Source organism: Eptatretus burgeri, chromosome 8, assembly GCF_056783735.1.
Source record: "Eptatretus burgeri isolate ZD-2024b chromosome 8, Ebu_testis_v1, whole genome shotgun sequence".
Taxonomy (NCBI): domain Eukaryota; kingdom Metazoa; phylum Chordata; class Myxini; order Myxiniformes; family Myxinidae; genus Eptatretus; species Eptatretus burgeri.
In genome coordinates, this window is record NC_140968.1 from 22,896,575 (window position 1) to 22,910,412 (window position 13,838).

The following is a 13,838-nucleotide window of genomic DNA, read 5'->3' on the forward strand; positions in this document are numbered from 1 at the left end:
TGGGATATTTCATGCCACCAGAATGGTATGGCCTACTCAACTGTAAGTTTCCACCTACAGTGTTATGAGCTGGGGAGATGGGGATGGGGGTGGGAGGGGATATAACATTAGGGAATAAAATGCTTTCAGCATTTTACATATAAGGACATTCATTGAGAGTTGATGCCAACAACTTTGTGGAGTTTGGGTAAGATTCCAGCGAGGAGAAATTTGCGATTGCCAAGGTGGCTTAACTCAATTATTCAAGGCCAGCCAGTACGTGGAGGAAATCAAGCTCGTGTCCTGCGCTCATGTCTGGTAAAAACTGTGACCTCAAGCGGGGAGACATGTTGATGACATCAATCCGTTGTTCACGCAGGACAAGCAGTTGTGATGCCGACTCCAGAAAAATTTCCTTGAAGCGATTCGAAAGGTGAAAAAAACCCCGCGAGTCATAAAGGCATAAAGTGTGACCTGCTTCTACATTTGCGCATTCGCATTTTATTTATTATTACATGCGCCACCGAAGGTGAAGGGGGTTATGTTTCCACCTCTCTCTGTCTGTCTGTCTGTTTGTTTGTTTGTGTGCAGGATATCGCAAAAAAGTTGTGGACGGATCCGGATGAAATTTTGGGGATAGGTTCGAAGTGTGACAAGGACGAACTGATTAGATTTTGGTGAAGATCCGGATCAGACTACTCAAAATTTTGAGCGATTCTTCACCATTGAGAGATCGGGCCAAAAACTATATCTAGCACAATATCTCAAAAAGTTGTGGACAGATTCGGATGAAACTTGGTGGACACGTTGGGTGTGTGGCAAGGACGAATCGATTCAATTTTGGTGAAGATCCGAAAATTATTTAATTTTTACAGTGATTCCTCACCATTGAGAGATTGGGATAAAAACGATATAGTACTGCATAGCATGATATTTAAAAAAAATGTATTGGCCCCAATATGTTCTCGTGGATCAGGCATTGCCTGGCGGACGTATGCGCTCCACTGAGTGCCCTTCTCGTTATTATTACTATTATTAATACTTTTTTTATCAACACTTCAGGACTGGTCTCCAATATCCACCTGGAAAATTTGAAATCAGCAAACATCACAGAATTACAACAAAAAAAAAAGTGCAAAAACATATCCCCTTCACTACAGCCCAATTAGCTTGCTGTACTTGCCATCATCAGCAAGGTCATGGAATCCATCATCACAGTTGACATAAAATCCTTCCTTTTATCAGATCATCAGCTCAGATTCAGACCTGGTCACTCTTCCTTGGAGATACTGCTTCTCCTCTCCCAACAATGGGCGGAGGTCCTCGATATCACAAATGAGATCAGGGCCGTCTCTTTGGACATATCTCGAGCTTATGATGAAGTCTGGCATCCCGCCTTTCTCTCCAAACTGTCTGCGTTTGGAATCCAAAACCAACTCCACTCTTGGATTACTGACTTCCTCCACTGTCGTAGTCAACACGTGTCTCTCAACAGAACCCTTTCATCTCCTCTCCTTGTCAAGGCTGGAGTACCCTAAGGCAGTGTTTTAGGCACCGTATTATTCCTAATCTTAATCAATGATCTCAATGACTCGAGAAAATCCTCGATATCTCTTTGCTGACGACTCCACTCTGCCGTGACATCTCTCATCCTTCTGACAGGCAGAAGCCTCTTCCCTCCCCTCAGACCTAAACAAAATTATAAGCTGATCAAACACAATTTTGCTTCTGCATCCATATTGTCCAACCTTTGTGTTCTCCCTTACTACTCATCGTTACCTGCATCCCTTGTTTGTTCATCTCCATCTACTTTCTCCCTCCACCCTGCTGTTGTTGTTGTTGTTGTTTCCCCTTTCACTTGCCATTCCTTTTGTTATGTTGTGTCCCAATTCGTTCTGTGTAATCGCTCTTCCACAAACCTAGACCATGAAACCCCCCCCCCCAAAAAGAAAACAATGCCCCGACATTAAGGCCCTGTCACACCTTGACGATTTAGCCAGCGTATGCCTGACGTATGGAAAATTTGGCTAAAACGCTGGCACACGTCGAATACGTTATGGGTAAGTTTGTATACGTTAAGAGCACGCTGGCATACGTCGTCGTACGCTGGCTTTTTTTCGTAGTATGCTGGCATACGTCGTAGTACGCCGAGGTGTTAGACAAATTTTCCATGCTTGAAATTTTTCAACGTATGCCCACGAATGACAAACACGTTCCGCATAACGCTGGCCATAAGTTGTAGGCACGTTACGCGATCTTTGACACATGTTACTTGTAAGTTACTCATAAGTCGAAACACGTCGAGGTAATGGTTAGCTACCCGAAACTTATTTCTAACCTATGAGTAACGTGTTGTACGCACGATATGCGATCGTTGACACACGTCCACACACGTTACTTGTACATTACTCATAAGTCGAAACACATCAAGGTAATGGTTAGTGTCAGTGTTCCAGACTCACTGGTTTTTGTTTTTTTTTTCTTCTTCTTTTTCGGTATGACGGTGATGTTGACACTTCGATTTCTAGTGCAGTTATAATATAATATAATTAATAGGCTGCCGCTCAACGATTTAAATCATAACCGCACTAGAAATTGAAGTGTCAACATCACCGTCATACCGAAGAAGAAGAGGAAGAAGAAGAAAAAAAAAAAACCAGGGAGTCTGGAACACTGACGCTAACCATTACCTCGACGTTTTTCGACTTATGAGTAAAGTACAAGTAACGCGTGTCAACGATAACGCAACATGCCTACAACTTATGGCCAGCGTATGACGATGTCTGCCAGCGTACTATGACGTATGCCAGCGTGCTCTTAACGTATTCGACGTGTGCCAGCTTGGTTTGGCAAATTTTTCATACGTCGGCATGCGCTGGCTAAAACGTCAAGGAGTGACAGCGGCTTGACACTTCGATGTTGAGTGCGGTTATGATTTGAATCGTCGAGCCGCAGCCTATTAATAGCCTACGCCACGTGATCGTCGGCGATACGCTGCCGCACTATGCATAAGTTACACTATCGTTGTGCGTAGGTTGTGAACGCCGACAACACGCTCAGCATTCGTTGGTATAAGTTATCTATATGTGATTAAAACGTTCTGTGTTCGTTACTAATACGTTATGCATACGTCCAACACGTTATTATTCGCCCAAAACTTAAAAAAAAAGTTCATCATCAATAGTTCAGCGTACGCCAGCGTTTTACATACATTTTGATACCTTGCCATACGCTGGCTAAAACGTCAAGGTGTGACAGCCCCTTTCGTGGCATTTGTCAGGAACGTATCCCCTGCGAATAGCGGGGTCCGACAGTACTCGTAAATTAGCGAGCATGTGCTTCATAGCATGTCATGTCCAAGAAGGGGTGAAGGAGACATACCGAGTGTCTACCCCATAAAACGAACCCATAGTGAAGAACTAGCAAAAGCTGATCAGAACTGATAAAATTAACTCAAGGATGGCACAAACCAATTATAAAAGACCAAGCAACGCATCACGGATAGCGAAGGTGGCATGGAGAGAACGGAGGCTGCTGAGAAGAGCAACGATGGCGTTTGATTGAAGGCAAGAGCAGATGAAGCCAAGGAAATTCACTACAGGTGTGAACATCATGGGGTTCGTCACTGCAACCCGTCCCCTCGCATGCCCCGTCGAGTGGTCGAGTACCGTCCGGTACGCAGAATTCCTACACTTTCAGCTGGATGAATCGCAAGCCTAATAGTGTCCCTCTTCTACACGTGAATATCTGCTCAATTAATCGGGTGGTCAAGAGGGAAAGGACCAATTACTGCTCGGACACTTCATCTGTGCGTGCGTGCTCGTTTGTTTGTTTCTTTGTTTTATGCAAAGTCGAGGCTCTTGGAGGAGCTAGAACGTAGAATGGATCAGGATGTAACAGGATAAAAGAAACAGCAGAAAGAGGGGCAGACAGGGACACACCAACAGCAGGGTTGAGGGGCAGTGCAGGGACACACCAACAGCAGGGTTGAGGGGCAGGGCAGGGACACACCAACAGCAGGGTTGAGGGGCAGTGCAGGGACACACCAACAGCAGGGTTGAGGGGCAGGGCAGGGACACACCAACAGCAGGGTTGAGGGGCAGAGCAGGGACACACCAACAGCAGGGTTGAGGGGCAGAGCAGGGACACACCAACAGCAGGGTTGAGGGGCAGGGCAGGGACACACCAACAGCAGGGTTGAGGGGCAGGGCAGGGACACACCAACAGCAGAGTTGAGGGGCAGAGCAGGGACACACCAACAGCAGGGTTGAGGGGCAGAGCAGGGACACACCAACAGCAGGGTTGAGGGGCAGGGCAGGGACACACCAACAGCAGGGTTGAGGGGCAGGGCAGGGACACACCAACAGCAGGGTTGAGGGGCAGGGCAGGGACACACCAACAGCAGGGTTGAGGGGCAGGGCAGATGGTGACTTGGAGAAATAAGGGACATGACGGAAGGATGAGATCCAGAGGACCACTCGGAGGGGGTGAAGAACAAGATGGATACAGATGTGGGGAAGATTGAGGAAAGTAGAATGAAGAATTAAAAAAAAAAATTTCTTAACAGCAGAGTAGAATTAACATCAATCACTAACAATATATATAAAAATTAAAAAAAAAACTGAAAGAACTTTGGTAAATGGTGAACAGATTAATGGAAGAGAGGGATTGCAAACACAAGGCCAACCTTGAATAAGGCAGCCATTATCCCAGTGCAGGGGACGATTCCCCCTTTTAAAATCATTTTAAACACTTTTGAGCAAACAAATCGGACTAAGGGCAATTATTTCAAAATGGTTTCAAAATTGACGAAGGCCAATATTACCGAAGCATCGCACAGCCTCCCCCGAGGGCCGATGAGAACATACCTGCTCACGGAGTCCCGGAATGGCGGGCGGTTTCCACAGAAGTCACACGACCCGCCGTCCACATAATCCGGCAACACGATCACGTTCCTCGTTTCTGCGTGTGTGCGTGATTGCGTCACACGCATTCAAGGGCGGTAATACGTCATTTCGAAAGTCCTTGAGGGCGGACGACGCCTCGGGAGTCGGACAAAGCTGCCACTTGCCGGATGTAAAATAAATTTGATATTTTTCCTCCTTTTTTAATCCCAAAAGGATGTCGATTGATAATTACAAAAAAAATCACGAAGTTTTTACATCGCAGGCTGTCATCATTCTGTCATCTCGCGATATTTCATCATCTCACGATATTTCGTCATGATATTTTAATGCCTGAATTATAAAAAAAAAAAAAAAAAAACTTTGCTGCCTTTTTGGGGGATATACCCTCTTGCCTCTCGCTGCTACGGTTTGGCCGTGAAAAAACAAATATTTGAACTTATTTGTAGAATTAAAAAAAAGTCAGACATTTATTCGTTAACACATCATTGAACTTATCAAAAGATTAAAACAACTCGTCAGACATTCGTTTATGAACACATCGGTGAACATACATTAAATCCTCCATCGAGTGAAGTTTGATTCGTGATGTTGAATTGATTGGTTGACTGACTCAACCTCAATGCAACTGAGCTTGTGGACCCGCCATTTGGAGAGGTTCTCGGCTAAAAGGATCGAAACCTAGAAGAAGAACGGTGCCCACCTGGTGATCCATGCGGTCGTGAAACCAGTCAATTGCTTATCATGGAGGATGGTAATTCTCCAGATGTAGGGATTGGGCTCATACCTCCCCCACCCCAACCCCCCTCCCCCGGATCCGAATTGGGATGTTCACCAAAATCGAATCAATTCGTCCTTGTCGCACACCCAACATATCCACCAAGTTTTGTTCGAATCCATCCATAACTTTTTGAGATATCCTGCACATAAACGAACAAGAAAAAGACGTCGTGCGGAGCAAGATGCGGTACTTGCAAGGTCCACCGCTCCTCTCCAAAGGTTGCCATGGATACATCAAATTATCCATTTCATTAAGATTAAAATTAACAATCTGAATCAAAACTCAGGTCAATCGGATGAAAATTGATTATTGTTCAGGATTTAAATTGATGATTTTAGAAGTTTGACCTTGAGTTGACCTTTGACCTCAAGATAGTTGGTTTTCCCAAATTCAGTGATGGACGATGCAAATGCTGTTTCATTTTCAAGTCAATGGGATGTGAATTGACAATTTTTCAGATAAAAGTGATGATTTTAGAAGTTTGACCTTGAGTTGACCTTTGACCTTTTGACATCAAATGCTTGGTTTCCAAATCCAGTGACGCAATCTGCAAATCCTGTTCAACTTTCAAGTCAATCGGATGAAAAATGACGATTTTAGAAATTTGACCTCAAGATGACCTTTGACCTCAAAATCAATAGGCTTCTCAGTTGAGACTACCTCGACAACTTTGTAAAGTGTCATGAAGATCAGTTTAGAATTGTGACCTGTAGGCGATTGACAAACAAACACACAGACAAGCCGGTAGGCGACATGGGTGGTCGCTACATAATTGCATACTAGTCATACAGTTTTTGACGGATCGGGCTGAAAATTTTTGAGAAAAAGGTTGATTATAGTGCGCATAAAAGCGCGGAAGCCGATTTTTGATTTTCGAAATATATATATATATATATATATATATATATATATATATATATATATATATATATATATATATATATATATATATATAAATATTTTGGGATTTTTTTCAAAAATTTCAAAGTCCCGTTGCTCGGCAATGGTGGCGTCCATAGCAACAGTGCTCAAAAGCATACAACTAGATCCTGGTATGAACCTACCAGTCAAGTTTCATCAAAATCGCTTGACTCCTCTGACCTCCAGAGCTGTCCATTACATACATACAGACAGACGGAAAACCTGAGAATAACGGTAGTCTAGCGACCACCCAAAAGTATAACAAAATCGACTGACCAATATACCTGGTGTTGACTCAATGGTTAGGGTGGTGGCTTGGAATCCTCTGATCCTGAGTTCAAACCCCACTCTACTGTTGAATTCATACCAGGTGGGGTTGACTCTGCCTGTCATCCTTCCGAGGTCGGCAAAATGAGTGCCAGCATGCTGGTATCCTGTGTCGGAGTGGCGACCCGTCCAGGATTGTGTCCAATAGCCAAGGAGACTGCTTAGGCAGCACCAACGCTCTGCATGGAGTATGGTCCTGATGGATGGATGGACTGACCAATACACTTGGAAAATCTTCGATTTTGCAAGTAACAGACAAACAGACAGACAGACAGACTAACAGGGGTCAAAAGATAACCTCCATCCCCCTTGGTTGGCAGCGATAACAAGAGTGAAAAAGACACCACAATACATAATCTCTGTCAGGATAAAGAGCTGACATACTTGTAAATGTGGGGATTCTCTATTACTTTACAGAAAGAATTTTTTTTATTCTTCACATGCTGTTTTGTAACATAAGCGTGTATTCATGAAATAAGAAATAAAGTACTGAATCGAATTTACTATCAAAGAAGCAGATATATGAGATTATTCACCTGCATCATGAACTCTCCTCTTTTCCCAACACGACTTTCCAAAGGACACATAAGAGTGAATAGATGGGATAACGTTATGCACATCCACTTGTACAGAGTGTGACATGACAACTAACCCTGACACCACAACTCTATAAGATTTCTCTTTCATGCTGGCTTGGAAAAAAAAACTCCTCCAGGTTGTCCTGGAAGATATGGAAAGTTTTCCACATGATCCAATATAAAATGATTCTTTCCTCTTTGCAGAGATTTTCGTTCGTCACAAAGGTAGAGCGAGCATACTCACTGGGTTCATTTGTTTAGAACCAGTTGAGCGTTGTCATGTCAACGTGATGTCACACTTTGGTGCTCTATATAGCCCAGAACCTGTTGAACGCCATTTTACACATGTGCAGAGTGAGAGATTCTGCCTTAAAATGTCTGTCGTGGATTGCAAGGCCCCATTGATTGTAAGGTATGAAGGAAGAAGGCCCATAATGGTCTGCTGATGCTTCCATAGAGGTTCACAGGGGTCATACCGATTAGTGAAAAGAGCATTCTAAATTCACCTTTCCATATACTGTATGTGTACTGTTGTTCAAGCAAGTCAGGCAGTACGTCCTCCTTATGTAAGTACATGTGATGTACACAGGGTACGGAGGGGTGGGGAACGAGGAAATTGGAAATGCCAACATTGAGTAAACAAATTGAAGGGAATAGGAAAGGAATGAAGGTATCTCTTTTTTGTGTACGTAAAGGTAGGGAGTAGATTGAGGAAAAGAAGAGAATGTAAGATGGCAGAAGGAAAGGAGCCGAGCAGAATTTGAGAGAGAGAGAGAGAGAGAGAGAGAGAGAGAGAGAGAGAGAGAGAGAGAGAGAGAGAGAGAGAGAGAGAGAGAGAGAGAGAGAGAGAGAGAGAGAGAGATAGATTGGGAGGATAAAGGAGTATGGGAATGGATTAAATGGGAAGGGGTAGAGAAAGGAGAGAAGGTAAATGAATATTCTGCCATGGTGGCATACAAAATAAATAAATGACTTCAAAAGTGAAGGACAACAGGGTAGCACAATGTCTGAGTGGAGACAACACGGACAGGAATATTGGACATGATAGTAAGGGAACTAGTGAAGGAACATGTATGAGATATTGTTGTGGAGCCGGGTATCGGCTGCGAGCACAACCGCGAGGTGGGGCGGTAGGGTCGACTCTACCGAAGACCCGGAATGTAGATCGTACCTTTCGGAAAACTCCGAGGGTACGGGTCCCTTACCGGACCGTGAATCGCCAATAATTCCACCACGTGGTTCAGGATTATTTGCCAAACTTCAAAATACCGAGAGATCCACGTGTCGAGTTACCGAGGAGTTCACACCCTCGACGACCCTCGTACGGGACGAGCCGTACGCGTGCTCTACCGTGCGTGGCCCGAGCAGATGGTCACCGAGCTTCCGTCGGTCCCCAATGCACACCACTACGGCAACAACGGCCTTCTTTAATTCTCCCAACACACACCGCGTTAAACCAATGAGGAAAACACAAAAACGAGCTGATACATTTAACACATGGATATTTATTTACAATGGGTGGGGAAGGAACACATAAGAGCAGAGTTAAACTGACTAAAGCAAGGCAAATAATGTATAGCGAAAAGCACTTATCCAATTCCTACTTACAGACAGGGCTTCAGACACATAATACACACACACACACACACACACACACACACACACACACACACACACACACACACACACACACACACACACACACACACACACACACACACACACACACACACACATACCCAGAAGGACATGGACCTTCCCGCCTCGTGCGGTCTTCAACGAGACGAGTGACCCAGACCCACGTCGCGATGCGGTCCGAAGAACCAGGTGCCAGCGAGAGGCGATGGAAGAACCAGGCACCAGCGAGATGCGAGCAGAGTCGAGAGCTCCGTTCAGCGCTCGTCCCGACAACCAAAACTCTTATTTTTGATCGCGCCGCAACCTTATTCACCATTGTCCAGGGGGGAGGGGGAGGGGGAGGGACGCCTCCTCCCTCCCCGCTCTCCCTCACCGGACGGTTTTGGCGTGCAAAATGCGCTTGGCGCCCGTTTTGGCCAATGACAGGGCGACTTAACAGATGAACAGTTCTGCATTCTGGGCTGTGGCGTCATCGAGTTAACCTTGGCCTGGATGCCATCTAGTTCACTTTGGCCTAGATCTTCGAGCCGGTGATATTGTTCGTGGAAGACTCTGCAGCAGGACTTTTTACCACATCTGGATATGTATGAAGTGGTGTCACTACCAGTGATAGCATGGAAGGCTGGCATTTCCAACACATTTTTATTGAAATGAATTTGCTCCACAATAGTGTGTATAGGGACATACTTCCTCTTCTCACCCACCTCTGCTTTAAGCCAAACTTTGGAATCTTGTGGAAATATGCTCGAAGCAGTACTCGGACGTTGGTATCCTGTGCAGCTATCACAATGCCTGTGGCTTGACTCTCTACACAGTGGAGGAAGATTTTCGTGTCAGCCTCCTCGTGGCAGGCTTCTAGTCCCTTTGTGTCGACCTCTGGATCAGATGAGTACACTCAATCTTCATCGACAAAACCTCCACCAGCTACGACAATCTTATTGATTGGAGCTTGCAGCATCAATTGTTGTGAGAGCAATCTAACTAAATCTGTTGTTTTCTGGGTGTGCCATGAAAATATCCCACTTGGAGGGCGGTGGAACATCCATACTCTCTATCAACCACCAGATCGCTGCTGATCCCTGCCCACATCTTTTCCTTGTTCCACATTTGAATGACTTCACACAAATCGATGTAACAGTAGATCAGCACTATGAGAATAGTGAACCTCCTTGAAGAACCGCTCCAACAAACACCTGTCAGCGAGGTCTCCAAATGTGGCTGCTTTCTGGGGTTTACCAATAGCGACCAACAGTACCTGACCTTCGATGATCAGTGATGCTTCTTCACCGAGATATGTGCCATCAAGGTTAGCCAGACAAACTCTTCCTGTGGTAAGTACTCGAGACAAGTCTACTTTTGCTCCTGTGCAAAGGCCTCTGCTTGAGCTTGTGGCACTGGCAAGATTTCATGTTACAATATATATATATATATATATATATATATATATATATATATATATATATATATATATATATATATATATATATATATCCGACAGGTCAATGTTACGTCCCACTTCGAAGGCAGTAATGAGACGTTGAAGGATTTTTTGTCTCCTTTGATCGACCTCATAACACTACCATGGAAATCCTTCTGTTTGACCTCAAACAAGGAAGAGAATGTCATCGGCTTGTTTTTTGGCAGAGGATCTCTGAACTTGACCTTTCTCTCGCCACGTAGCATGAGCCTCTCCTCAATGAATGTGTTAAGCTGCTCCTGGCCTTTTGCCTATGAGAAGAGGTTGAACAGGCACCTCATCTGAGAACAGGTTGAAAGACTTCATTGCTGTTGGAAGGCTGTCTTCATCTTGATCGTCTTGTTTTTGACTTCCTTTGAAAGATTGTGCATGGACTGATCACCTGATTCTAAGCCATACAAATCTCTTATTTCAGTTGCGAGATGTGTCCGTAGGTTGTACGAGTACCCATCTCGGATTTGGCTCGCTGGGAGTGTCAGTTAAAGAGATACGGCTCAGCAACCAGCAGAAATGGATTCAGCATACCCAAAGCCTTTCGAATAACATATTGGCCAACTTTTACTCAAAAATGCCTGAAGATTTTTAAGCAATCACAATTTCAGGTATTTTTACTCATGTATTAGGGATGGTGTGTGCCTTATCTCTACTGGTGCATTGAGGAGGGAATTTTGTGGTTTGTCGAACCCCAACCCCTTCCACATCTGTTGAACACCTTGTGGCATTAATGTACATCCTCATCTTTAACAGAAGGATGTCAAAGTCACCACAAGGAAGCTTCTTGAAAGCTGAGAAGACAGCAGCTCACATACTGCCAACTTACCCATCTTCATGTGCATCATGCCTTCCCTTAAGGCACACTAGATTTTTTGGCGTTGTGCCACGTCGTCGAGACTGTGGGCCATGTGCCCAATATTTCATTGTTGAATATTTGGAACTTGCAATTTGTGCCCAATGATCTTTGTGTAATGCATAGTAAGTAAAAATGTTTTAGGTTAAGTTGGGGTAATGTGGGAGAGCCGATGTTCGTCTCGGTTAAATCAAGTGGCAGATGTTGTCCCTGAAGTTTATTCCAGCTTTCCGCCCTTTTTCCCTCACCTCCAAAGGGTTGTGACGAGCCAGAACAGCTCTGGAAGAGGGAAGGGGGTAGTGTTACGGTTATGGAAAGAAGGGAGAGATACCGATAGTTTATGAGGTGGGTGCTGTTTAAGTATCCCGTGTGTTAAATGTTTGTTCAGCTCTGGGAAAGACTAGAACCTTTATTTTTTTTATCTTTGAGTTACACCACTACTTTTGCACACCCTTCTTTTAAAGCCACTTGATGTCGTGTTCAGATGGGCCTGACGTTCTGCTCTTGGAGGCTCCATCTTGACGGCTAAGAACGGAAGGCATGTCGCTTTATTTTAGGAGAGGCAATACATTGACTGTTTGGCAATGTAAAAGGTTGTTTTGGCGAACTCCTGAAGAAAAGTGCATTGCTATTTTGAACTACATCGGGCACGCTGCCTTTATTGCTGTCTGCCCCCAAAGGTGGATGAAGATTATGTTTTCATCCATGTCTGTCTGTCTGTTTGTGAAGAAGATAGCTCAAAAAGTTGTGAATGGATTCGGGCAAAACTTGGTAGAGAGGTTGGATATGTAACAAAGAAGATTTGATTCGATTTTGGTGAAGATCCGATTCTAGATCCCAGAATGTTTTAAGTGATTTTTCACCATCGAGTCCTAGGGCTAAAACGATATATAGTACGATATCTCAAAACGTTATAGACAGATTCGGATGAAACATGGTGGATGAGTTAGGTAGGCGATAAGAAAATAAATTTTAGTTCAGGTCCGAATCCAGATTTGGCCTATCAGTGGGCTAGAAAACAAACAAATCAGCCTGGTGGACGTATGCGCTCACGGAATTCCCTTCTAGTTGCTTCTAAATTCATATGACCAAATAAACCTCCTGCACATAGTAAACAGGCCCGATAGCAAAAAAGGGGTACGTCGCCAACTACCCAAGGGTATCTATGCCCCCCTCTCCCCTTTTTCCTCAAAATGGTGTAAGTTTTCAAAATAAAAACGCTCGGCTAGCTTATGTGACAAAGCCTGGCAAGCTGGGAATAGGACCTCAGGTCACTGACATCACCACCTATGACACTCATAATCAGGAGTTACGTTTAGGACCATGGTTCGAATCCCATCACCCGTAACAGTATGTTTGATTGACCCTGGTGCCATTTACGCCTGACATTGTAGCATGTGCATCACTTAATAGTCACCCATTTATGTAAATGGAGTGGTTATGTGCATGCCTGTGGTTGCAAGGATGATCACTGTACAGATAAACTTCACCATCACAATTGTGAGAGTTAAACCACTCGAAGATTTTTGCAACAGGATCATCAGGACCATCGGAGCAGTGGCAGATCTGGGAGGTGGGCAATTAGACCACTGGGACAATGCCACACTCCCACCTTATAACAACTGTCATCAGGAGTGGGCTTGATAACATATTGCTATGGCTGTGGAAATTCGCAGAGCACCATATAGGTCCTTAGTTCAGTTATGCCGATAAGTCCGTGTTCAGTTAGATTTCCCCACCGTTGTTTAACGAGATTTATCTGTGTGGACAGGGCTGTGATCTTTGAGTTAGCCGTTATTCTTTTGCTATCGTTATTTTGGACCGACTCACCAACCACAACGCCAACCACCTGGAATGCACAGGCATTCCATAACCACGACCGCTTCACAACAAACCACGCCATCCTCACCACTTTACCCACAACCGCCAACATCGCCTCACCACCTTCTCCACCCCGCCAATCACCTAACCACCTTCTCAACCACCGGCCACGCCACCCCTACAAACCACCACACCACAAACCTCGCCGCAGCGAATAACATCTATGCCATGGAGAACAAGAAGCTCCAATAACACGCATGGGATTTTCCCTCCTGCTTTCCCACGCTTCGGAACGGGGGAAGGGCAGATCGAACTGGGGGTCAAAGGTGATGTAGAGTGGGGGCCTGTTTTTGGGCGAAAAATGGGCCTGGCACCCCACCCCCTTTGGGGCCAGGGCAGCGAATTCTTCTTCCCCCGCGCACTGCGAGGGGAGGGCGGGAGCGTTGGAAATAAAAGGGCACGCTGGACGCAGCGTGGAGAGCTGTGTGGAGAGAACCGAGTCGAGAAGCGAAGAGAAGCGGGTGGTTGTCGTGTTGGGTTCGGAGTCAGTCAATGGTGGAGATCT